This window comes from Rhinatrema bivittatum, chromosome 5, assembly GCF_901001135.1.
Source record: "Rhinatrema bivittatum chromosome 5, aRhiBiv1.1, whole genome shotgun sequence".
NCBI classification, from domain to species: domain Eukaryota; kingdom Metazoa; phylum Chordata; class Amphibia; order Gymnophiona; family Rhinatrematidae; genus Rhinatrema; species Rhinatrema bivittatum.
Genome location: NC_042619.1, coordinates 367,422,138 through 367,448,412, shown reverse-complemented (window position 1 = coordinate 367,448,412; position 26,275 = coordinate 367,422,138). Strand labels below are relative to the sequence as shown.

The 26,275-nt window shown below is 43.2% G+C and overlaps 1 protein-coding gene across 9 annotated transcripts in view; it reads left to right on the top strand.

The window, feature by feature from the left end:
• Nucleotides 1-1,109: 1,109 nt before the first annotated feature.
• INPP4A (inositol polyphosphate-4-phosphatase type I A) overlaps nt 1,110-26,275 on the top strand; it is a 453,500-nt gene continuing 428,334 nt past the window's right edge. For all 9 annotated transcript variants that reach the window (XM_029604758.1, XM_029604750.1, XM_029604755.1 and 6 more), the window contains exon 1: nt 1,110-1,326. The gene's annotated coding sequence lies outside the window, so the exon portion shown is untranslated. The remainder of the gene's footprint in view (nt 1,327-26,275) is intronic.

Genomic DNA, 26,275 nt, shown 5'->3' with positions numbered 1-26,275 from the left:
GGAGTTTCTGATAAGACAGAGCACTCTGGGGCCTGATTCTCAAAGCTACGATGCTCAGCTCCTGCCTCGGAGACCCTCTGGCCCCCACCCCACCGTAACATTGTTCTCCTCATGCTTGTCTCTCTCTCTCAATAATAAAGATTCAGCGTCGCGGCATAAATTGCTGTGAGGCTGCACTTTCATTGCGCACCGATCTAATACAAGCGGTTCCCAGCTTATAGACTGACCGCATTCAACCTTTCAACTCATCAAATCAGTATGTCACTACCTGGAGTTCCCTGAGGAAGGAGTCATACACTCCGAAACACCGCTGTGTCGGAGCATGCACTTCAGGACTGAATGTACTATCCTGTCATTGGTGGAATAAGATAAGTGCAAGCATTAGTAGAATTCTCGCAGTGCCTGCACCTGTCATACAGCCTTGTTTAGGAGTTTATTCTATCATCTTTGCAACCTATGATTAGACAAGCCCAGTGTTCCACGGGCTTGACAATATAAGCCATATATGACGGTTGCTAGATACCACTTCCCATTGAGTTCTTTTTTCTACAGCTGAATCTTTATTATTGTGATTGATTCTTGTTTTCAGCCACCTTTGAGTAACATTTATAGTGCTATTGTCTCTCTCTCTCAGCATGAAGTTTCACACGAGACTCTCGATCAGGGCACGTGGGATTCAGCCCACTTTAAGGCTTTCTACCCGGGTTTGAGGCTCACGGCAGCCACTGAAGCTTCCTGACACAGGAGTTTCTCCATAGTGTGCTAGCTCCGGCCTTGCCCCTCCAATAAGAAACCCTCTGGCAGTCCTTCCTTTGAAACAAACTCTCTCCTTCCTAGAGCCTCCAGAGAGACAAGCTCAGCACAGCAGCTTTTTTTTTTTTTTTTTTTTTCCCCTAAATCCTGTTCGGCCAGCAGCAGCAGCAGCCGGCGAGCCCCCTGGACGCTTGGCCACCCTCCCTGCCTGGTGAAGAGCAGTACAGCGCCAGCCTCAGCTTTCAGTCTGCGCATGCGTCCCGTTCAAGCTCCAGCCGCAGCTGGACGTCTCTGTGACGTCACGGACTTCGAGCCAGACACTGCGCGCGTGCGCGACTGCGCGCTCATTGGCCGGGGCTGGGCTCCGTCGTCTGGTGCATCCTCTGCTGGGGAGCTGGAGGCTGCTACAGGCAGGAAAGCAAAGACAGATCGGCGCGTCCCTGAGAGAAGGCTGCGGACCCGCCGAGCGTTAAGGGAATAACTTTGGAGTGACGCAAGGCGATCTAGCAAGAGAGATGCTCTAGTGGTGGAAGAAGCCAGCTGTCTGGAAGGGTCGGACGTGGGCTATTGGAGGTAGGATGACTGGGCGCTAATGATCTAATCTGTTTAGCTTTCGGGGTTGGAATGTGGCATCATCACTGCACCAGCCACCTGCAAGACAGATCCCTGTGGTACCAGATAGGTTTGTTGAGCTGATTTCGGACTACTGCATCCATTTTCTTTTCCCCTCTAGGGGTGGAGGGTATTGGAAGATGCAGGTTGGTATGGGAACGGTTTGCTTTAATTCCTGCTGAAATGTCGTATCTAGAGAAATCAGGACTTGTCAGTGAGATCATGTCCCTCCGGTGATTGCCTTCCAAGATAACATGTAAACAGCCGCAAATGAAGTTATTGGTTGTATAATCCGTGTGCCTGTAAATGTCTGAGCTGTGTGTAGGGTTCTTATCAAAACATGTTTGTAAGTGATGTTTAAAATAAATATTAAAGAGTAATTCATAGCATGCACCCTAACAAAGTTGTGCACTACATGTAGTGGATTGTAGGTACTGGTCATCGCGGTGAGGCCTCTGTATCTGTTGTAATATAGCAGTGTAGTGGAAGATATATTTTTCTTTTCATTAATGTTTACAGTTATGCTAGTTCGTTTGGCTATCAGTATGTATATTTGCTATTGCACTGCCTACTTTTAGTAATCTTGTGATTTTTTTTTTTATTAGATGATATGCTGTTAGGTATTAGATTCATTCATTTCTTTTTAATTTGTGCTAGTGAATGGTTTAATAAACTAGAGCTCAAATGCAGGATGTATAGACAACGTTATTAGCATTGCTTTATTAAAACCAAATGTATCCAAAATTTAGAAGGGTGCAAGGTAGTGTTCATTTTAAAATTTGTAAGGCACAGTATGTTTCCCTCTCTCTCAATAAGTGCACAGAGCAGTGGTTACTACCCTTAAGAAAAACATGGGGGTAATCTGCATGATGTGTAACTATTAAGAGGTGGGCTCCTTGCCCCTCTCTTTTGTATATAGTATTTATTTATTTATTTATTTTCGTTCACCCTCTCTTTATTTCCAACTCCCAGTTAAGGCATCCTTGTTATAATGTAACTTTTTACGCTCCTTGAATTAATTATCTTTTGTTGTTTGGTTAAATTGTATTTGCTGCTTAGTTCGATGTAAACCGAGTTGATTTGATTTGTATCAAGAAAGTCGGTATATAAAAAGCCTTTAATAAAATAAATAAATAAATGTGGCAGTTGCTACCATAAGAAGCTTACTAGGGGGACTGGATGGACCATTTGGTCCTTTTCTGCTGTCATGACTATGTTACTATGTATAAAGCAATTCTTCAGTAGAAATCTAGAGGATCCATAGGTAGAAGTAGAGATGTTCTCTTTGCATCATCTCATTGTAGATTTGAATTCAAAAAGTTTTTTCTTTATTAAATTTGAGCTTTGCGTCCTCCAGCTTTCACTCTTCATACTCCCAGCTGTACATTCCCTCTTTGTTTCCCCTACTCTTACCTCTGAGTGAATGTTTTTCTCCCATTTAGATAATAATTCTTGAGGCAGAATATATTAAATATTACTCCTTTGGTAGATCAGGCCCTCTGTGAAATAAAGCACAGGTAGGTCAGATTTCTGAGGGTCAGCTAAGCAGGGAATAAATAATCTTTTGGTTTTATGTTTTGCTAAGAAATGCAAGGCTTTATAAAATAATATAGGTACGTTTAGGGTGCCCATATAGTTCCTTGTCAAAAGAGTCATGAACCCCTAGCTCTATTGATTTTGGCCTATCACATGCATGAAGGTTACCCAAGGAAAGCAGACAATGATCTGTCTCCATGTATGCAATGGAGTAAAATCCAGGAATGGCTCAGACTGTCCCTTTTAGACAAATTAGGGTCAACCTGGATAAGTTACTATGCATGTGATTACCACAAGGCATAAAGGTTTATTCCCATTTGTTTTGTCTGTGAGAAAAATGCATTGTCCATGGCCCTCAGAATGGGTTCCCAAATGGAATGCCCAAGTCCTATGCTCAAGGCTGAATCCAGGGAAGTGTGGGGCCTGGGGTGATCACTCTGTTTCGCCCCTGCCTACACTAGGTGACTTGACAGACAGACATGGGGATTAATCTCTAGCACATTAATGGAGGCTATTCCAGAGTTCGTTGCTGCATAATCAGATAGTTAAATCATAGCACAGGTTCGAAAACTAAAGTACACATGGTTTATGCAAGGGTTACTGGGTAAGGGACTTTGGGAGAATTATGTCTAGTAATTTATTTTGTACATTCTGCTATGAATCCAAATGAATAGGGAGTTTTCAAGAAAATCAAGGTGGCTATATTCCCAGAGAAGGGTAGAAACTTTGTATTTTACAGTCCCACTCGGCTTTCAGAGATGTGCCTTCTGCTGACAGCTATTAGCTCTGCAGTCTTAAGGAGGATAGATATCTTACATACTTGGGAAAACTTCTGGATCCTTAGGAAGGTTAAAGCTTTGCATCACGTAGGGTCTCTAGTTCTGCGTTGGTCAGGGAAATGTGCGATTGTGGCCACTCAAAGCAGGCGCTTGATCACGTCACACTTGCAGGTGGATTAGACTGAACTGTAGCTTCCACTGAAGCTATCCAGTGGCTTACAGATTTGCCCTTGAACATCTGATTTGCAGTAGTTGGGGGGAATGGGCTGATGAGATGGGCCTTGTGGTTTTTATCTGCCCTCATAGCTCTATGAAAACCCACATTAAGTATATAAAAAAATGTTTAAGTTCTACCTCCAACTGCTTTTCTCTTTAGTTCTGCAGGGAAGGAAAGCAGAAAGGGGAACATAACCTCTGTCCTTGTATCATGCTTTTTAAAATTATGTTTATGCTCCCACAATATCCATTGGGAAACGGCTCTCCCTAATAACTTTCCTTACTTTACTCCTGAATCTACTCTTGTCTCCCTCCAGCATTTTACCAGGTAGGGCTTATAGTCCTTCATTACTGCTATGCCTTGCTGGAAACTAGTATACATAACATAAAAGTATGTTCTCTTTTACAGGTTTATAGGGCATCCCTGGGTAGTTGCGCTTTTTGTGTTTTAATGATAACTTACTATGTTTTTAGTTACTGTGTATGTATGTGTTCGACCTGCCCCCATTGAAGAACGCGGTGTATAAATAAATAAAATAAACAGTGGTAGCAGAAATGCAGTACAGTGACAAAAAAAAAGATGAGTTTGCATATGGAAAACAGGTGGCTTTAGTTTAGAACCAAGTGACCTTCCAGAACTAACTTACGATCAAAGAGTAATTTTTAAATGTTATATTTCTAAATTGCTGGTATTAAATATTTTTTGGGCTGTGTTTGGCTGGACATGTGATTGGGAATCATGGTTTTAAAGTAGGAGGTTGGTTTTTTTTTTTATTAACAAGGCAGTGGTCTTAAATGTGGTACAGAACAGTCAGGATGTAAAACTGCCGTTTGGTTTGAAATAATTTTCATGCATGTCGACCCCTGATTATTAGTGATGTCTATGTCAGCTTTTCTGTCTTTTTAGCTAGTAAGGCCATAAGTACTATTGTTGCAGCAGCTGCACTGATGCGCAGTTTGCTTTGAGGTTGCACAGATCTTTTTCTTCTTAACATGAGTTTTAATCTTTCTGCTTTGGCAGTGGTCATGATATCATGTCCTTAGTGGGCTTATGCGTCAGGGAATTAAAACCTCCGCCTCCAATCTTATACAGGCTCTCAGTCTCAACCAGGAAGGGGCCTTCCTCAGCCACACGGCCAAGAAACGATTACTGCAGAAGTTATTGCTGCATTCCAGAAACTGTTTAAAAAAAGTTTTGAAAGTTTATAACTCATTTATTAATATTACAGAACTGCTGAATACAGTTTTCTGTAGACTTAGAGACTCTCAGATGGTACAGTCATCACTCCTATATGATCTAGTGGCTAGGATTCTTGTTTATTTCACCTAGCTGGCTTGGGGTTCATTTCTTCCTGTTATGGCAGACTTCCTTATTGTCCATGTCAGACCAGTCCAGACAGGTGGGTTATGCTGCTGCTGGTACCACTCTGCAGCCTGCATCCCTAACTGAGCACTAATGCTGGAAACTATAATCCATCTCTGACCAGAATTAAAATTTTCAACGTGAAACTAGATGAATTGTGCTTCCATATTCATTGGAGAAAATGTTGGGGAGATCGGGATGCCAGAACCATTCTTATCGGTGCTAATTCAGAGGAACTGAACCAAATCTCTGTGAACCTGAAAGAAATGCTAGAGCAAATTGATCAACTAAACAGTAGCAAATTATTAAGACACAATAGTGTTCAGAGTTACGAAGGAACATACATTTATTTATTTATTTATTTATTTATTTATTTAGGGATTTTTATATACCACAGTACGTAAAAAGATACATCACCGCGGTTTACAATAAACAATAATTAGCAACAGGCTTTACAGATAACAGGTATGAATGATAACAGGCTGTACAGACAGTAAACCATAAATTAATATAATGTTTTACATACAAGAATGATATCGGATGTAACTAAAAATCATTTACGAACCAACACTAAATATAAAACTGTAGACGTGCTATCACATCACTAAAATCTGCAAGTATACCTGAGGACTGGAGTGTAGCCAATGTAATGACAATTTTAAAATAGGGTTTCAAGGGTGATTCAGGAAACTAAAGACCATTGTGCTTCAGGGTACGGGGCAAAATAATTGTTAAGTACAGAATTAGTGGTCATATGGATTAGTGAGGAAAAGTCGAAATGGATTTAGTGAAGGAAAGTCATGCTTTACTAATCTGTAAGAATTCTTTGAAGATGTAAATAAACATGCATCAAGGTAAATGATCTGTGGACCCCTGCTGCTATAGTGAGATTGGCTTAGCCTATGGAGTAGGCCCCATGTAGGCCCTCACCGACAGCTGGCAGAGCGATGTAGGAGAGAGACTGACTAGGAGCTTAACCTATACCAACCCCTTTCTCCTTGGGTTGAGCCCTTGGGTTCCAGGAGCCGGCAGGTCTGAGGTGAGAGTCTTAGTGGCAGTGATGCAGGTATCGATCAGGGGCAGGTGGCAAACATGAATGATCAGTGTCCAGGCAAAAGTTAGATCCAGAAGTTACTCTAGGGGGAGACAAGGTGACAGGGCAAGGCTGAGCTGGAGAGACGAGGCAAGGACCGGAAACAAAGGAACCAGGAGCGAAGCAGCAATGCATACTATTGCTGTGTAGAACACCTGTTACTGAGGCGATGCTAAGGTGTGTGGCTGGGCTTTAAATACCCAGCTGTGTGACATCATCGGGACGTGATGGCAGTTCAGATTCCCACCACATGCCCTCTACGTGGTGGTGTGGCATGTGTGTCTAGAGGCAGCCCGCAGGGGAGGGGGGATGGCAGTATGCTGGCGGTGTCCTACCTCGATGAAATTGTCCAGTGGCTTCCAGGCTGCGAAGGGGTGAGTGCTGCCATTTGTGGGTGGCTCCCGCAACCGGTGAACGTAACACAAATAAAGACCAAAATAGCCCATCCATACTGCCCAGTAAAGATTGGTACACTTTGGATAGATGTGCATACAAATTACGATATGGCACCCGATACCTACTCCCCATTCTTCCATATGTCTTTTAAGATTGTAACTGCCACACTCTGTGGTTCACCCTATGGAAGAAAAGTAGCAAATGCATGTAAAATGGGGTGATAAGACTTTTTTTTTTTTTTAACATATATTAGTGATAGGAGGAAATGCAAAGGTTTCATTGTGAGACTCAAAGATGAAGGGGGGGGGGGGTATTTATAGAGGGTAATGAGGAAAAAGCAAAATTGCTTAATGAATATTTCCGTTTGGTGTTCACTGTAGAAGGACCAGAACGACTCTGATCACTTTCTTTGAGTGACCAGAGAGTTGGATCAGGGGATAGCATTAGATGTCATGTACTTGGATTTCAGTTAGGCCTTTGACACTGCTCCGCATAGATGACTTATAAATCAATTGAGCGCCTTGACTGATTGAGTTGGGAACTGGTTGTATGGAGGCGACAAAGGGTAGAGGTAAATGGAGTTCATTCCAAGGAGAGGGACTTTACTAGTGGTGTGCCGCAGTTATTGGAACTTGGACTGGTTCTTTTCAACATTTTTGTGAGCGACATTGCAGAAGGATTATCAAGAAAGGTTGGTCTTTTTGCCAATGATGCCAAAATCTGCAAGAAGGTTGACAGCCAGGGAGGTGTGGAAAGGAGGGATCTAGCGAAGCTCCAGGAAAGGTCTAAGGTCTGGCAGCTAATATTTAATCCTAAAAAATGCAGAGTTTTGCATTTAGGATACAAAAACCCAAGGGAGAGGTACAGTATAGGAGTAAAATTCTTCTAAGCATGAAAGAAGACTAGGATATGGGAGTGATCAAATCCAATGATTTCAAGGTGACCAAATAGGTAGATAAGGTGATGGCAAAAGCCAGGCCTGGGTGCATAGGGAGAGGAATGGTCAGTAGAAAAAGGGAGGTGATATTGCCCCTGTATACATCCCTGGTGAGACCTCACTTGGAATAATGTCTACACTTCTAGAGACCGTGCCTTCAAGAGGATTTAAACCGGTTGGAGTGGGCCCAGTGGGTGGCTAGTAAAATGATTAGTGGTCTTCGTAGTGAAGCATATGAGGATAGAATTAAAGATTTAAACATGTATACCTTAGAGGAGAGACAGGGAGATATGATGGAGCTGTTTAAATATCTCCAAGATCTCCAAACATAGGGGGTAAGCCTCTTTCAACATAAAGGAGGCTCTAGAATGAGAATGAGGGGTCATGGGATGAGAGTGAATAGACTGAGGAATAATATAAGGAAATATTTCTTTATAGAAATGGTAGTGGATGCATGGAGCAGCACTTTTCTCCCTCCCCCCTCCCCCAGCTCAGCAGTGGTGGAGACCAGGTTAGTATCTGAATTCAAGAAAGCATGGGATGAAAACGAGATTTCCGAGGGAGTGATAAGAATTGTAAGTTGAATTGGTTGGTGTGGATGAGCAGACAAGATAGGCCAATGTGATCCCATGTTATTTAATTTTATTTATTGTAGACCGATGTGATGTACCATTCGAACGTCGGTATATAAAAACAAACAAACAAATAAATAAATATGGTCTTTTTCTGTCATCGTGTTTCTGTGCTTCTAAGAAGCAAAAAACAGTTACATTACTACTGTTTTGGGCTATTAGTGCTGCTCTATGCAAGTTACCTTCGTGCTTCATTACCATTCTCTTGCCACTAGCTATCCTTGGTGTTTATCCCATACTTTCTTTGAATTCTGTTGCTGTTTCTGTCTCCACCACCTCCTTTGGGAGGGCATTTCAGGCATCCACAACCCCATGAAAAAATATTTCCCGAGGTTGTTCCTGACTGCTTCCTAAGAGAAGGACGAGTTAGTCTGTTTTACAGTATATCTGAATTTCTAGTAGTTCCTCATGAGAGATTCCTGAGGAAGTTAAAAAGTAATAGGACGGGAGGCAGAGGTTATGCTGTGGACTAGTTAAAGCACAGGAAACAAAGAGTAGGACTAAATAGTTTTCCCAGTGGAGAGAGGCAAATAGTGGAGTGCCTTGGAGATCTGTAATGGGACCGGTGTTTGGTTTTTTTTTATTACTATCTCTTTATTAAAATTCATAATCATCAAGAGCACTTGACTCCAAAAATACAAGAATTATGTACATCACAAGTTTATAAAGCAAAAAATTAAATAAATTAGACTTCTGTAAGGGATGAGAAAGGAGAGACTGATGACAGGAAAAATATAAGCAGAAGAAACAATGTGCTCAATCTGTCTCTTGCTTGTTCTTTTCCCCTCTAGCTGTTTTGGGTCAAAAAACAAGTATCATGTTTGGCGTGTTTCTTGCTTTTTACTTTTTCTTTTGTATTTCCAATCATAGATCAGTTTTGTTCATGTGCAGTGGAGGACTGAGGACCTGAAGCAGATTCCTCGATTCCATTTGTTGGATTAAGGGCCTGACTCATCAAGGTCTTTTCCCATAGGCTTGGAGATGGGAGAAAAGCCTTTTGTGAAACAGGCTCTACATATGTGAAGAGGTTCTGTATGCCGAAACATTTAAAGTAGTTTTTCAGTATCAACTGTATTACGAATAGGGTTGCCAACTGGCTTCATATTTTCAGGACAGGTAGATTCAGTCCTGGTGTTACCCCCTTGGTGTTACCCCATTGGTGTTACCCCATTGCAACCTTTGTTCACTGGCAGCATAGTCCATAACATCTGACCTTGGTCTTTCACTTTTACATCTTTCCGACTCTTGAATGGAGGCGATCTCTCTTGGTTGCAAGTTGAGTAATGTTTGCTAAAATAATTGCGGCATCTGATTCCAATAACAGCAATGGAAGAAGCATCTTCTGCCCTCTGCAACTCTGCACTTTTAGATCTTTAACAATCAACGGTTATTTAAAGAACTGCTTTGTTTGTTTTTTACTTTTCCAAAATATACTTTAAAGTGAGCTATCCATACCTCTCCATCTCATTTTGCTGGATTTTGATACTTTCAACTGCATGAAGAGAAGAGCTTGGGGTCTCGAAAGCTCAGGTTATTCCAATAAAAGGTATCGCAGCCTGCGAGGATACCACTTTTCTCCAGAACCTGGCACTGCTGGACAGTTAGTCATGCTTACTCTTTACCGTTTTTTTTCTTCCTTCTTTCATAATTTGCTTTCACTGCGTGCGCTTTATTGAACAAGTGCAGTGCATTTCCTCTTTTTAGCAAAGATTAAACCTAAGGTCTGAATCATGAGCTGAGTATGCTCTCTTCTTGGTCTTATGGGTGAGCGCCTGCCTGGTATAGGGGCTTAATGCACTGCCACCCACCCCTACTGAGGACACAAAACTGTTTGCACGCTAACCAAACACGGTGGATTAAATCTACACCATTTTTAAAATGGATTTTCTTCCTAACTATTAGACTGCCAAGGCTGGGTTTGCCTTCTTGGTGCCCTTTGGGGGGTGGAAGAGGGGAAATCCAACTGTGAGGAAGCGTCACGGTGAAAAGGACATTGCCGCACCCTCAGCAGTGCTGTCCGGTTAGACCCATCCTCTTACAGGTGTAGGGGAGGGCCGATTCTACAGTGCTGCCGGCCCACTCCTGCACCTTTTAGGGGGAAGGTCTGATGGGACACTGCTGGTCAGGTTGGGCAGTATGTAGAAGAAAGTGCCACTGGAATGGAAAGAGAGGCAACTCTTTGGATTTTGGATCTGATTACTTAATTTTTCCAAATATGTGCTCAAAGCAAGTTACAATTCAGGTATAGGAAGTAGATTCCTGCCTCAGAGAGGCCTTACAGCCTGTCTTAATATCTGGGAAGGCAATAGGGATGTTTAGGGATAAAAAAATTTTAAATTTCCGGGTTGATTTCAGGAGGTTTTTCCCATTAATTTTGGTTCGTGGAACGTTTGATTTGTTTCATTCATGTGAAGAAAACAAATCAAACATTTAAAAAAAACAAAAAAAAAACCAACCCCCAAAAAGAAAAAGAAACCAAAAAAATATAACGGGGCCTTCTAAGGCCTTCTGTCCTATTACCCATCTCTCCCACCCAGAAAAATGCTGGGGCCAGGAGTCTCCCAGTCCCCACTTACCCGGTCCGGTGGGGATCCGCTGGGGAGGCCTAGGCCCAGGCAGAAGCCTTGGCCTTGCGTAGGCCCAGGCAACTCACTGCAACCTCGTCCTCTGCCTATGTAAACCAATGCCTCAGTCTCAGCCTAGGCCGGAGCCCAGGCTCAGGCTTCACGCCAGGGTCTTGCCCTGGACCCAGTCCCAATGCTGGGGCCCGGCCTTGAGGCCAAGTCCCAATGCCTGAGCCTTGGTCTAGGCCAGGGCCCAGGCCCAAGCCCGACCGGGTCCTGATGCCAGGGCCTCGGTCTGGACCCAGGCCCGATGCCACGGCCTAGCCCAGAGGCTGGGTCCTGATGCTAGGGCCTCGGCCTAGGGTCAGACCTAGACCCAATGCCAGGCCCTTCCCAGGAGGCCAGGTGCTGAGGCCTAGGGTCAGGCCCAGGCCTCTCAGCTCTGACATCCATCTTCTTTGCTCTTTCTTTGTACATGACGCTGTCTGCTGGAATCATGCTGGAGTTAACTAACTCTGATGCATTCACTCCGGCAGACTGCTCCATTTTGATCAATGGCATCGGGCCTAGGCCGAGGCCGAGGTCCTGACGATGGGACTGGGCCTGGGCCTGGGCCTAGGCTGATGCCCAGGCGTCGGGAGCCTGCCTGGTAGCTTCTTCGGATACCCAATGGATCAGGTGAGTGAAACTTCTCTGGGGGCGTGGGTTTTATCCGAGGCCCTGCCGCCGGCCTGGGCCTAGGCCGAGACCCCCAGTGTCGCGCTCGGGCCTAGGCCGTGGCCCCAGCTTTGGGCCTCGGGCTATACCCTAGGTGAGGCCTCGACTTTGTCCCTTGGCCAAGGCTCCAGCATTGCGCTCGGGCCTAGGCCGTGGCCCCAGCTTTGGGCCTCGGGCTATACCCTAGGTGAGGCCTCGACTTTGTCCCTTGGCCAAGGCTCCAGCATTGCGCTCGGGCCTAGGCCGTGGCCCCAGCTTTGGGCCTCGGGCTATACCCTAGGTGAGGCCTCGACTTCGTCCCTTGGCCAAGGCTCCAGCATTGCGCTCGGGCCTAGGCCGTGGCCCCTGCTGTGGGCCTTAGCCTGTGCCCTAAGCCCAGTGCATTCTTTTTAAACGAATGCAACCAGTAAGGTTTGTTTCATTTGGGGGGGCCCTCAATTTGTTTTGAAGCCCCCGAATGAAACTGATTGCCCTTATTTGTCGCCTTTTTTCACATTCATTTAAAACAAATGCACATCCCTAGAGAGCTAAGGGACTTGCCCAAGTCAGTGGAAGAAGTGAGATTTGAACCTTGGCCTCTCTGCGACTCAGCAGGTGGCTGCTTCACTCCTTTCAGGCTGTTGTTCCTAAGTAGCTGCCTGCATTGCCTAAGAGTGTGGGGGGAGGAGGGGGGGCAGGCCCCATGATTTTTTTGTTGTAGGCGGGGAGGCAGTTGTAGTTTTTAACAGTTGCAACCAAGGACACTTTTTCAACTTTTAAAAAGGTTTGGAGAGAAGGGAGGTGAAGTTAGGATACCACGGGCTGGAAAGACATTGTTGTTATGCTTTGGGGGGGGGGGGGGGGGGGGGGAGGGAAGGGATTGGCTGCCCTCTCGTCTTACCTTTATTTTGTAGGGTCACAACAGCGCTACTTAGCCGGATATCTTTTAAAGATATCCGGTTAAGTAGTGCGTGTTATCTGGCCACACAAGGCCAGATAACAAAAACCTAACTGGCTGTATTCAAACATTAACATTAACCAGTCAGGTTTTTGTTATCTGGCTATAGGTAGACAGATAATTTTAGGTTGGTTATATTCTGTATATACATATGGGACAAGTTATCCGGCTAACTTTAGCCGGATAACTTGTCCGCTAACCGGTTACGGGAATAAGGACCCCATGGTTGTCAGAACTTAACTGAGGTAATTTCAGAAAGTTTGATTCCTTCATCCTGATGCTCCCGTTAGCTCATTCTTTACCTCTATCAGTGCTTCAAGAAAGTGCTTTGTTGGTTGTTGCACAGTTAACATGCTCATATTCTGATAATAGAAAGTAGAATATCTGTCTGCTTGGAAACTAGTGATGATCTCAGTTTTAATGTTGCCGCCAGTAACCATGCTCAGTGAGTAATAATGGCTTCTGAGAGCTTAGTCTTTTTTTGCTTTGTGTATATGTGTATGTGTGTATACACACACACACACACACAGACACACACATCACGGTTGGGGGAAATGGGGAGTTTTTTGAATGTAGTTTGCTGAGATATATTCCTGATTATTATAAAGCTGAATTTGAGTGTGTAACAAATCCAAATGGTGATTTTGATTTACAGTTTATTTATAATCTACCAGCACACAATAGCCCTAGGTGGCTAATAATAAAACACATTCAGTTAAAATGTAATAAAACAAAGGATATTACAGTTTATGGAATCCAATTGATTACAGGCAGTATGATTTTACCAGAGATAGGCCTTGTCAAACAAATCTGTTCAACTTCTTTGCCTCAGTGACCAGAGAGTTAGTTAAGGGGAACGTGCTGGATGTAGTGTACTTGATTTCAGAAAGGCCTTCTGACATGGTTCTGCTTAGGTGACTTATAAAAAAATGGGCTCTAAAGAGACTGACTAGGTTAGAAACAGATTGAGTGGGAGGTGACATTCATTAGATTCTGCTAAATGAACTTCCCAGGATTTTGTAGCGACTACTGAAGTTGAAGTTGTGATGTCGGGCTTGAAGAGGTCTTGTAGTCCTTTGGATGCTTGTCTTTAGTATCATGGTTATGAGCCCTTGTGCTTTGGCATGGTTGATGCAGACGAGTCTACTAGGTTAACAAGGTCAGCTGGCAGACACACCCTAGACTGGGACCAAACTGGACCTTCACCTATACCAGCCTCGTTCCCCGCAGGTTGAGCCCTTGGGTTCTAGGGGCCGGCAGGTCTTAGGTGAATGCCCCTGAGGGCGGTAGAGAGAGAGAGTCTAGTTTGAGGTCAGGGCAGACAGCAAATAGTTACCGGTTCTGGCCGAGGGTCAGGGCAGGCAGCAAGCAAAGAGTAGTCCGGCTCTATAGCAGAGGTCGGTACCAAGCGATAGGCAAGTGAATGGTCTAGGTCCTTAGTAGAGGTCTGTACCAGGCACACAAGGAGGACCGGGACGGGATAAAGCAGGAGGCAGGAACAAAGCAAGGCTGGAGCTGGAGTAAGGCAGCCTAGAGGCTGAGGCAAGGCAGGCTGGGTGAGACAGGGCTGGATTGGGAACACAGCAGGTAGCAACACGCACTGCAAGGCTGCTTGAGGAGCTGTTGCTGAGGCAAGGATCCAGATAGCAGCTCGGACTTAAATACAGAGAAGAGCTAACATCATCAGAGGGCACCAATCACTGTTCTTGCTGTGGGGGCTATAAGACAGGAGCCAGTGCGCATGTGTACACCTTTGGTGCAGTGCATTCGGGAGCAGAGTGGTGGCGACGTTTGTTGGCAGCATCCATGCTGCCCTGGGAGGTTGATAGCATCATGGGGTGAGGACTGCTGGTTGTGGGATGCCCCTTCTAAAGCCCTTTTCCAGCCCTGTAGGCTTGGGCTTCGGTTTCTCAGGGAACTGTCAGTGGAATTCTTTTACCATCTGCAGAGCTTGGATGATAAATGTGGGCCCCAATGAGTTTTTTTCTGAGCCAAAGCTCCGCCAGGATATGAGATACTGTACTTTATTTCAAATTCTCCTGGAGTCTATGATCTCTTGGACCTCATACATTGTGTGTTCTTTGGAGACTACTTCCACGGATTTAAGAGGGGACCTTGACAGCCACGACAGAACTGTTGGCTTAAGAAGAAAACATCAAACACATTGTGTGTCTTGAGCGTAGATGGGAGTTTCAGTTGGTAAGCCACTGGCCTTACCTGGCGAGTAATGGCTATGGCTCCACAAATCTTGGTGAAAATTTAGTAGAAGGCATCTTGAGGTATAGATTTTGAGTGCTTAGCCACACCAGTTCCCCAGGCTTGAATAGTGGTGCTAGCTGGCATTTTTTGTTTTCTTGTTTCTTAAACCAGTTGGCAGTTGCAGTAAGAAGCTGATGAATTTTCTGCCATAGGTCTTTGAAGTCTTCACTCATACCATTGGCCACAGGACAGGAGACTGAGAATGGAACCGGGAGGGTCACACTTGGTTGTCAGCCGAAGACTGCTTGAAAGGGTAACATCCTAGATGAACTGCCCACAGGGTATTGTGGCAGATTTCTGTTCACAGGAGGGGAGAAGCCCTGTCATCTTGGCGCTCATTAATGTATGCCCTCAAGAAGTTCTTGAGGGTCTGGTTGACCCTTTCCGACTGCCCATTACTTTGCAGATAATACACAGAAGTGAAGTCATAAGAACATAAGAATTGCCATACTGGGTCAGACCAAAGGTCCATCAAGCCCAGTATCCTGTTTCCAGCAGTGGCCAATCCAAGTCACAAGTATCTGGCAAGTACCCAAACAAATAGATCCCAAGCTACTAATGGAGATCCTTGTCATCTCACCAAATGATTCCAACCCTCTCATCAACAACCACTTTACACCACCAGTAAACCATGTGAGAGACCTTGGAGCTATTCTAGACTCCCGCATGAACTTCAAAAAGTTCATAAACAACACCAGTAAAGAATGCTTCCACAAGCTACATGTTTTAAAACAGCTCAGACCCCTCCTACACCTTCATGATTACCGATCAGTCCTTCAGGTCATACTGTTCTCAAAAATTGATATTTGTAACGCATTACTCCTAGGCCTTCCTGCCTCCACAACAAAACCATTACAGATGCTTCAAAATGCTGCAGCCAGGATCCTAACCAATTCAAGGAGAAGAGACCATATCACACCTTTACTCAAAAATTTACACTGGCTTCCCATCAACTTTAGAATATTGTTTAAGGCTCTGACCATTATCCATAAAAACATCTACCTGCATTCCACACTCCAACTCAAAATCCCACTCAACCTACACGCATCTACAAGACCAATCAGAACGGCATATAAAGGATCGCTTCACGTACCCCCTACTAAAGCCTCACTTTTCCCCTCCATTCGGAAACGGGCCTTGTCAACTGCCGGACCCTCTCAATGGAACTCATTACCACCAGAGCTTCGCCAGGAACAATGCCCTTTGTCCTTCAGAAAGAAACTGAAAACCTGGCTTTTCAAACAAGCCTTCCCTGATTAAACATTCCACAAATCCACAAATTAGGATTGTACATAATATTCCTTCATAGCATGTACTTAAATTACTCTTGCATAGCTCCCATCTAATCTACTCTGTTTCCATCTACTATTTCAAGCTCAGTCTGCTCTCCTGCTCCCTACCAGTAACTATGCAAGCCTCCCTGCTAGATTCTCAACCCACCCTTCCCCCCCTCCCACTCTACGATCTCTCTGCCCCTCTAGCCCTTGACCACCACCCCCCTTTTAGCATCAACCCCATCTCTACTAATCAGTTGCCCTGTACAGACAGTACCACCCCTTAAAACACTGCTTTGGTTTGATCACCTACTATTTGATTGAAAAACTGCTTGTTCGTTCGTCCATTGTTTGTGGATCACCTTCCAAGTCGTTCACCTAGTCAGTATTTTACTTTGCTAGTTTTCTTCTCTGTAGTAGCGCTATCTTAAGCTATTTCCATTTCTTACAGTTGTCCTGAATTCATCACCTTGTTTTATGTAACTTTTTCTCATATGTGTTGGTTTCCCTTGTTTTGCTGTAAACCGGTACGATAAGATATTTATCTTGAGTATCGGTATAATAAAAGATTCTAAATAAATAAATAAACAAATAGATATTGTTTATTAATTAATAGCATTTTTTGGATTTTTCCTCTAGGAATTTATCCAAACCTTTTTTAAACCTAGTTACACTAACTGCCGTAACTACATCCCCTGCAATGAACTCCAGAACTTAACTATGAGCTGAATGAAAAAGAATTTTCTTTGATTCGTTTTAAATAAGCTACTTGCTAACTTCATGAAGTGCCCCCTAGTCTTTCTTTTTTTTTTTCCGTTTGCAACTTTTTATTGGTATTAAACATGAACAGTGTATAACAACAATCACAAAGAATACAGAGTAAAATAATGGTCATGAACTACCACTTTTACAAGGGTTAAGAACCCCCCCTCCCCTCCCCAGTACCATTAAAACAATGTCATCTACATAGAGCAAGGCCAGATCTATGCCCAGGAAAAGTCTATATGTCATCTCCTATTCAGTATGTCCCATCAATGTTTGTCCTGTGTATCTGGAAGCTCTCAGAGCTTAGGTGTATCCCTGCGATGAATGGTTGTATCTGCATGGTAAGCATTCTGTCGTAGTACAATCTACGACATCCACATTTGAACCATCGATTAACTATTATGAGTGGTTAACCAAGTAAGATGTGGTTCCCAGATAGTGTAAAAATTTTTCAAAGAATAGCGTTTTGTCGCTGTCATCCGATTCATCATACATACAACATCCAGACGCTTTAAAACTGCCGGTAACAAGGACTGTGACGCTCCCGCCATGCTTGAGCAATTTCCATTCTTGTCGCAATACAGGCCTGTATCACCAATGGATGCCGTGATTGTTGCAAGTCCTGCTCCTGTACATTCAATAAAGCTGTTTCCATTTGAAGTTGGATGGGAGTGTGTAATATCTGTGTTAAGTGCTATTCTACTTGCTTCCATAGCGGCTTAATGCACTCTCCCGACCACCACATATGTACGTAAGTTCCAGTAAGATTACACCCTCTCCAACAGGTGCTCGAGTATTTGGGTGAAATTTTTGCCAGGCGCTCTGGAGTGAGATACCAACGATACAATTGTTTGTAGCCGTTTTCCACCAGGGATGAGGATATAGAGACTTTACTCAATTGGCTGTAAACAACCTCCCAATCCCCTGCAGTATACGCTTTTGGCAAATCCTTATTCCATGCTAGGATGTGGGTAGGATCGTCAGGTAATTTTGCATTCAATAACTTATACACCTTAGCTATTAAACCTGTGAATTGATAAGGAGCTGAGCAATATCCTTCCAATAAGGATTTCCCTCCACTTAAGCTGCTTTTTATCCGAGCACTCATACAATAATGTCTGATCTGTAGGTAGGCCAAAAACTCTGCGCCTTCTACATGATATTTCTCTCTTAGGGAATTGAAAGATAATATATCCTCACCTCCCCACACATCCTCAAACTTGGTAATCCCTTTAGCTTTCCAAGTGGAAAATGCATTATAGGGTACACATGGCTCAAAGGTGATGTTATGAAACAACTGCGTTAGAAAATAGCACTGTTTATTACCCACCAGTTTGTCCTTCCACTTTAACCATACATTTAGGGTATGTCTAGTTGTGGGAAGCATATGCTTAGTTGCTTTCCATGTTTTCTTATCTTGCCATGCCAGAGCCTCTAAAGGCATATCTAGAATTTGTGATTGCTCTATCACGGCCCAGTGTTTAGCGTTCAAGGTCTGGTGCCATACTATCAAAGGTCTAATTTGGGCAGCTACATAATACCATAAAAGATTAGGTACCCCCAAACCTCCCTCAGGCTTTGCTTGATATAAAACTCGTCGTGCAACCCTCGGTGGGCGACGCTTCCATAAAAAACCAAACAACTTCTTTTGACATTGTTTGAGAAGTTCCATAGGTATAGGTACCGGTAAGGATTGAAATAAATATAATAATCTAGGGAGGATATTCATCTTAGCAGTTGCAATCCTCCCCAACCAAGATATCGGCAAATTATTCCATTTATCCAAATCGAGCCCAATTCTTTTAAGTAAAGGGGTATAATTGAGGCTAAAAAGATCTGTAGGGTTGGCAGAGATATTGATCCCTAAATACTTTATCATATGCGTAGCCCACCTAAAGGGGTGCAAAGGTTGTACCACCTGTACTGTCTCGGGACTACAAGTAATATTTAGGATTTCTGATTTGTCCCAATTCACTTTAAAACCAGACACTCTACTAAACTGCTGGATATCCTTTTCAATTGCATTCAGTGACTCATGTGGGTTGGTGAGTGAAAACATGATGTCATCTGCAAATAGGGTAATTTTAAAGACTTGCTGTGTAAATCGGAAACCAGAGACCGCCTTGTCATTTCTAATAATGATTGCCAATGGCTCCAAAAAGAGCGCAAACAGGAGTGGTGATAGCGGGCAACCTTGCCTTGTGCTACGACATACCAGAAATCGGTCTGAGTATCCTCCATTTATTTTTAGACATGCCCTCGGGTTATGATAGAGACTATTGATCCATGTGCAAAAATGTGGGCCAATCCCCATTCTCTGGAGCACCCCGAAGAGGAAGGGCCAATGGACCATACCGAACGCTTTTTCAGCGTCTATAGATAAAAAGAGGGAATCATTCTGTGAGCTACGGGCACACCATATCAAATCTATTAATTTACGGATATTATCTCCAGCCAAGCGACCTGGCATGAAGCCAGCCTAGTCCTGATGTATCAGCTCTGTAATGAAACAGTTCATACGAGCTGCCAAGATTTTTGCCAGGATTTTTATGTCAAGATTTAAAAGGGATATCGGCCTATATGAGCCGCAGGCCGTGGGGTCCCTCCCTGGTTTCAACAGTATAGTAATCCCTGCTAAATTAGCATTTTCGGCCAAGGATCCCCCCGCTCGTAAATAATTATATACTTTTTGGAGAAGTGCCACTATGTGGGGTGCAAATTGTTTATAAAATTTAGCCGACATTCCATCGGGTCCCGGAGATTTGCCTATCTTTAAGGTTTTTATAGCTGATAATATTTCAGCCGAAGTTATCTCATCGTCTAGCCTTTCCTGGCAGTTCAATCCCACTAAGATAGCTATCAATATCGTCCTGAGAGATATGTATGTCGGGTGAATATAATTTACCATAGAAATCTAAGAAGGGTACCAGGCAAGATGGCGGCATAGTATGCGACACGAAACCCTCGAGCTGAACCTGTTCTGTTATTTCCTGTTAAACTACAGCATTATGCCTGCAAAGAGAAAAGGCAAAGTGAGGATTTACCCCTCTGAATCCTTACCGCCACTTATTCAGCTCGATATCGAACGTTTCCTGTCCACTGCAGAGGAACGGGGAACTGATGAGCCCGTTGGGAATCCCTGTGAAGGAGAGCGAGGAGTTCCCCTGGAGGAAGCTTCCCTGAACCCCGAATTACGGCAGCCCCCAGCTCAGCGCGATTTCGGAGGAGAATCAGCCCAGGCGCCTACCGATGACGCGGTGAGGGCGACAAGGCAGGAGGGGGGACTCTCCAGCGAAGCGCTGAGCGCTGCAAGCTCTCTGAATGCCGCGGAAGGAATCGACCAAGGCGATGGAGGAGAGGAGACTGGACGGTTGGAGAACCCTGGAGAGATTGTGAGAGAAGGGGTGTCTTCACAGGAACAGCGTGTCCAGATGTCATCGAGTACAGGGGGTGAGTCAATTGCAATACCACCCAGACTGGAGAATATCACTTTGGAGTCTATTTGGGAGCTGATGGTGGGGCTTGGGGCTTCACTGAATAGGTTGGAGAGAAAAATGGACTCTGTGGCCTCTAATTTTCAGCAGAAAACAGATGTAATTCAGGAACAAGTTCATGAAATATCGAATAAAGTCGGTGTGGCAGAGAACAAGATAAAAGCTATACAAGATTTAAATGGGACTATTCTTAGAGACCAGATATCCTGTTTAAGACGTCTGGAAGTTATTGAAAATAATTCTAAACACCTCAATATAAGGTTTATAAATTTTCCTAAAATTGCAGGAGAAGTTCCCTTTATTACATTAAAAATATTTCTTACAGAAGCTCTCTCTTTTTCATCTGAAGATATTCCCTCTATTAATTTTTGTTACTTTTTGAATAAAAGAGCTTCATTAAGAGGAACAAATGTAGTAAATATACCAGCAAATCTGACTAGCTTTTTGGAAAACTCTAATACTGAGGTTATAGAGAGGAACACTCGCTTAGCATCATTTATGTACAAACAGGATGTAAATAATGTTATGAAATTCTATTTTAGGAAGTTTCCATTAATGTTCTATGACCAGCCGGTAAAGTTATTTCCTGATTTGGCCCAGGCCACTCAAATCAGGAGAAAAGAATTTCTAACTTTGCGTCAGAAAGTTATTGATTTAGGTTTTTCTTTTATGTTACGATATCCGTGTAAATGTATTTTAAAAAGAGGCACAGAGGTATTTATATTTTTTCAGTTTGATCAGTTTCAAAGATTCGTGGAATCCAGACAGCCTACTACCTCCTCCCCAAATATCTCCAATGATGATGGGGTTTAAATAAAAGAAATCCTGGAGTTTAATCTATGTTAATGCCCTTGATGAAGAATTGTTTAGTTTTCCTTTTTTGAAATCTCCTCAATGTATTTCACTTGCCTCTGGGTTTTAAGTTACCTATGAAGTTAGATGCTAAAATATGATTTGAATGATATTATTATGATGGTGATCGGTTGCTTTAAAGATTGTGATTAAACTATCAGAGTATAATGTTAGTATCACCAATATGGTCAATTTAAGTTTTTCCTAATTGAAAAATTGAATAAATTGAATTGAATAAATAAAGAATTAAAAAAAAAAAAAAGAAGAAATCTAAGAAGCGTTGTCGGATTGCTGTATTAGTAGTAAGTATGGTTCCCTGTTCATCTTTTATTTTGGCAATACTATTTTGATAAGTAATTTGCTTAAGTTTTCGAGCTAGATTACGTCCTGCCTTGTTTCCCCCCTCGAAAAATTCTTGTTTAACTATATTCATAGAATGTACCATGCGATCTGCTTCCAGCCGAGCTAATGCTTCTCGGGTTTTATTGATACGCTGCCAAGGTTTCCGTGAGCCCGTATCCTGATGGACCCTAGTGAGATCCCTCAGGTTGTCCCTCAGCTGGTGCATACGTTTCATGTCCCTTTTCTTTATGAAGGACGCTCTAGAGATCAGTAGTCCCCTCAAATAAGCTTTTAAAGAGTCCCACACTACCGCAAGGCTCACCTCCCCATTATCGTTTGTACGTATGTATTCATGAACCTGTGTGGCTAAGGCTTTATTGAATTCTTCATCCAGCAACAGGGAATCATTAAGTCGCCAGAATCGGGTCCCCCTATCATAATGCGAGATACAGAGATCTACCGATACTGCCGCATGGTCCGACCACGCCACTGGACTAATATCAGGGTGAGAGACGCTAGATAGTAATGCCTTGTCAATTAGAAAATAGTCAATCCTTGAATATGTTAGATGAGCAGTTGAGTAAAACGTGTAAGATCTAGATTTGGGATAATGTAACCTCCAGACATCTGTGACTTGGCAATCATCCATTAGAGTCTGTAGGCTTTTCCTATGGGTAGATGCCAACACTGCCCTCCCCCTGGACGTGTCAATCCCTGGATTCCGTGCCACATTGAAATCTCTCCCTAATATCAATTTTCCTTTGCCCTGTATTAAAAGTACTTCATTCAACTCAGCAAAGAATTTCCCCTGTTCCTGATTTGGTGCATAGATAGATCCCAGGGTATATTCTGCGCCATCAATTAAGACATGTAATAGAAGATATCTACCTAAGGGGTCTTTAGTTCATGTTTGGCACTCAAACACCATAGATTGAGATATTAATATGCAAGTCCCTGTATATTTGGCCGCTTTCGTGCACGGAGCAAAAAACTGATATGGATACTGAGAATTTTTTACAATGTTTCATATTTATGCTTTAGATGAGTTTCCTGGATAAAGGCTATATCCGCTTTTAACGTATTTAATTCTTTAAACAAATTGTGCCGTTTATATGGTGAATTAAGTCCCTTAACTTTAAGGGATACCAAGCGGAATGTAGCCATATTCAGAGTATGTAACAACAAGCCCACTTCCACCCAAAGCAAGCAACCTGTTCATAGATCATCCCCTGAGTACGGCAGCAGACCTTTGCCCTCCCCTTGAGATATGGTGACGCATACTTATGGCGGGTATACCTATTATGTAACACATAGAAGAAACAACCATTTTGGATACAATAAACACACTTAATAAAGGTAATCCACCCTACACATGTTCCCCGGCCTAAGAAAAAGCTCACGGTACTGTTCCCAACTCCCTGAATGTTCCCTATCCCTCCCCTCCCAGTCCCCATATTTGATCTGCTAATAGCTCCTTGCAGATCAGGAATCCCTGACTCTCTTAGAGGAAGATTGAAACTGCAAGTTCTGCGCTCCTTCTAGCCAGTCCATTTGAAGTCTTCTTGGGCGTGTGAAAACAAAGCATCAAACTAGGCGTATATCTTGTAAAACATCAAAGAACCAGTTGTCATTAATAACAGTAAACTTCGAAATGTCTTGATGGAGAGTGGCCTACCAGCCAGCAACTTATGGTGAAAGAATTACTTCCAAGTCATGTAGCTCCTTCCTGCAGTTTTCGGGCATCGGAATTCCTTTTCAGTCTACTATTTCTTGCTCCAACCCTTTGCCAGCGTGGTTGTATACTCTTAGATGGAAATTTTTCCGAACTCTGTGGTTTTGGCGCTGCTGCTGTAAATCCATGAATTTTCAGTGCCTGTATGGCTTCATTCATGTTTAATATACGCTGAGACACTCCCTCTCGAGTATATAGCAGACCAAAGGGGTACAGCCACCTGTACTTGATGTTTTCCTTGCGGTGAAATGCTGTTACCTCCTTTAAATCCTGTCTATTTTGTAAGGTAGCTAGGAATAAGTCCGCATATACAGAAATTTCCTGATCCTCCCAAGACCACCTCATTTGTTTCCTGGCAATCGCAGCTATCCTTTCCTTTGTAGCATAATCATGGTAGCAGACTATTATGTCTCTTGCCTGGTTCGCTCTCACAGCCCTCGGGGCTCTGTGTGCACGGTCAATTTTGATACTGTCGGGTGTCCTGTCATCAGCGGCGTTTTCAGATTGTAGTAAAAAATGCTGAACCTCTGTATTAAAGCGGTACAATCATTATTTTCAGATTTATCTGTGAAACCTCGGAACCTCAGATTCCCTCTACGTGCTCTGTTTTCTAGGTCCGCTAATTTTGTTTTCATCTCTTGATTTTCTTCCTGAAGCTCTGTATAGGCTTCCTGTAGCTGCTTGTTCGTTTCCGCCTGAGTATCCACCATCATGTCAATCTCGTCGACCCGTCGGCCCACCGCTGATAATTCTTCCCGAAAATCGCTCATCATTTCAGCTATCTCTTTTTATAAGATTTAAGGTCTTGCCGCAGCTCGCCAAACCAATCGCGAAATTCTTTTCTAGTCGGCGCTTCGTCCTCCCTAAATGGCACTGCGTCAGTTTGTGTTTCGTCGTCCTCACTTGTTTCTGCGTCCACGGCCTGCTCTCCTGGGTCGCGGTTTCCGTCCTGATCTTGAGCCCTCCTTTCTGGTAAGAAAAGCAGTGAAAGTCAACTGATTTACGCTTTGCTGCCATCCTGGTAGTTTAAGGTAGTTTTCCACGTCTCAGATGGTAGCAAAACTTATTAATAACGCCAGTTGAAATTTATTTTTGCTGGCTATCAGAGGAGCTCCGAAGTTAGGCAGCCATGCAGCCCCGTGACGTCACTTCCTCCTCGCCCCCTAGTCTTTCTATTATCTGAGAGAGTAAATAACCGATTTACATTAACTTTTTCAAGTCTTTTCATGATTTTGTAGACCTCTATCATATCCCCCCTCAATCGTCTCTTCTTCAAACTGACCAGCCCTAACTTCCTTAGCCTTACCTCATAGGGCAGCCATTCCATGCCACTTATCATTTTGGTTGCCATTCTCTGCACTTTCTCCAGTGCAACTATATTTTTTTTGAGATGCAGTGACCAGAATTGCACACCGTATTCAGGATGCGGTCTGCGACCAGAATTGCACACCGTATTCAGGATGCGATCTCACCATGGAGCTATATAGAGGCATTATGACATCTATTGTTTTATTTGCAATTCCCCTTCTTAATAATTCTTAACATTCTCTTTGCTTTTTTGATCGCCACAGCACACTGAGCTGACAATTTCAATGTATTATCCATTATGAAGCCTAGATCTCTTTCCTGGGTGGTAACTCTTAAAATAGAACCTAACATTGTGTAACTACAGCAAGGGTTATTTTTCCCTATATGCACTTTGCACTTGTCCACGTTAAATTTCATCTGCCATTTGGAAGCCCAATCTTCCAGTCTCACAAGGTCCTCCTACAATGTATCAAAATCCACTTGAAATGTAACTACTCTGCATAATTTTGTGTCATCTGCAAATTTGATCACCTCACTCGTCATACCCTTTTCCAGATCATTTATAAATATATTAAAAAGCACTGGTCCAAGTACAGATCCCCGAGGCACTCCACTGTTTACCTTTTTCCACTGTGAAAACAGACCATTTACTCCTAATCTCTGTTTTCTGTCTTTTAACCAGTTTGCAATCCACAAAAGGACATTGCCTCCTGTCCCACGACTTTTTAGTTTTCTTAGAAGTCTCTCATGTGGGTCTTTGTCGAACGCCTTCTGAAAATCCAAATACATCACATCTACCGGTTCACCTTTGTCCACATGTTTATTTACCCCTTCAAAAAAATGTAGGAGATTTGTAAGGCAAGACTTCCCTTGGGTAAATCCATGCTGGCTGTGTCCTGTTAAACCATGTCTATCTAAATGTTTTGTGATTTTATTCTTTATAACAGTTTCCACGATTTTTCCTGGCACGGAAGGCAGGCTCACCAGTCTACAGTTTCCCGGATCACCCCTGGAGCCCTTTTTAAATATCGGGGTTACATTGGCCATCTTCCAATCATCAGGTACAATGGATGATTTTAATGATAGGTTATAAGTTAATTGAAATAGGTCTGAAATGTCCTACTTTAGTTCCTTCAGAACCCTGGGGTGTATGCCATCCTGTCTAGGTGATTTACTGCTCTTCAGTTTGTCAGTCTGTCCTACCATATCTTCCAGGTTCACCTTGATTTACTTCAGTTCATCTGAATCATCACCCTTGAAAACCAACTCCGGAACGGGTATCTCCCCAACATCCTCTTCAGTAAATACCGAAGCAAAGAAATTGTTTAATCTTTCTGCGATGGCCTTATGTTCCTTATATGCCCCTTTAACCCCTCAATCATCTAACAGTCCAATCGACTCCCTCGCAGACTTTCTACTTTGGATATATTTTAAAAAGGTTTTATTGTGAGTTTTTGCCTCTATGTCCAATTTCTTTTCAAATTCTCTCTTAGCCTGTCTTATCCATGTCTTACATTTAACTTGCCAATGCTTATGCTTTATCCTATTTTCTTCTGATTAATCCTTCTTCCAATTTTTGAATGAAGATCTTTTGGCTAAAATAGCCTCTTTCACCTCACTTTTAAGCCATGCTGGCAATCGTTTGACCTTCCTTAATAAGAGGAATACATATGGACTGTGCTTCTAGGATGGTATTTTTTTAACAATGTCCACA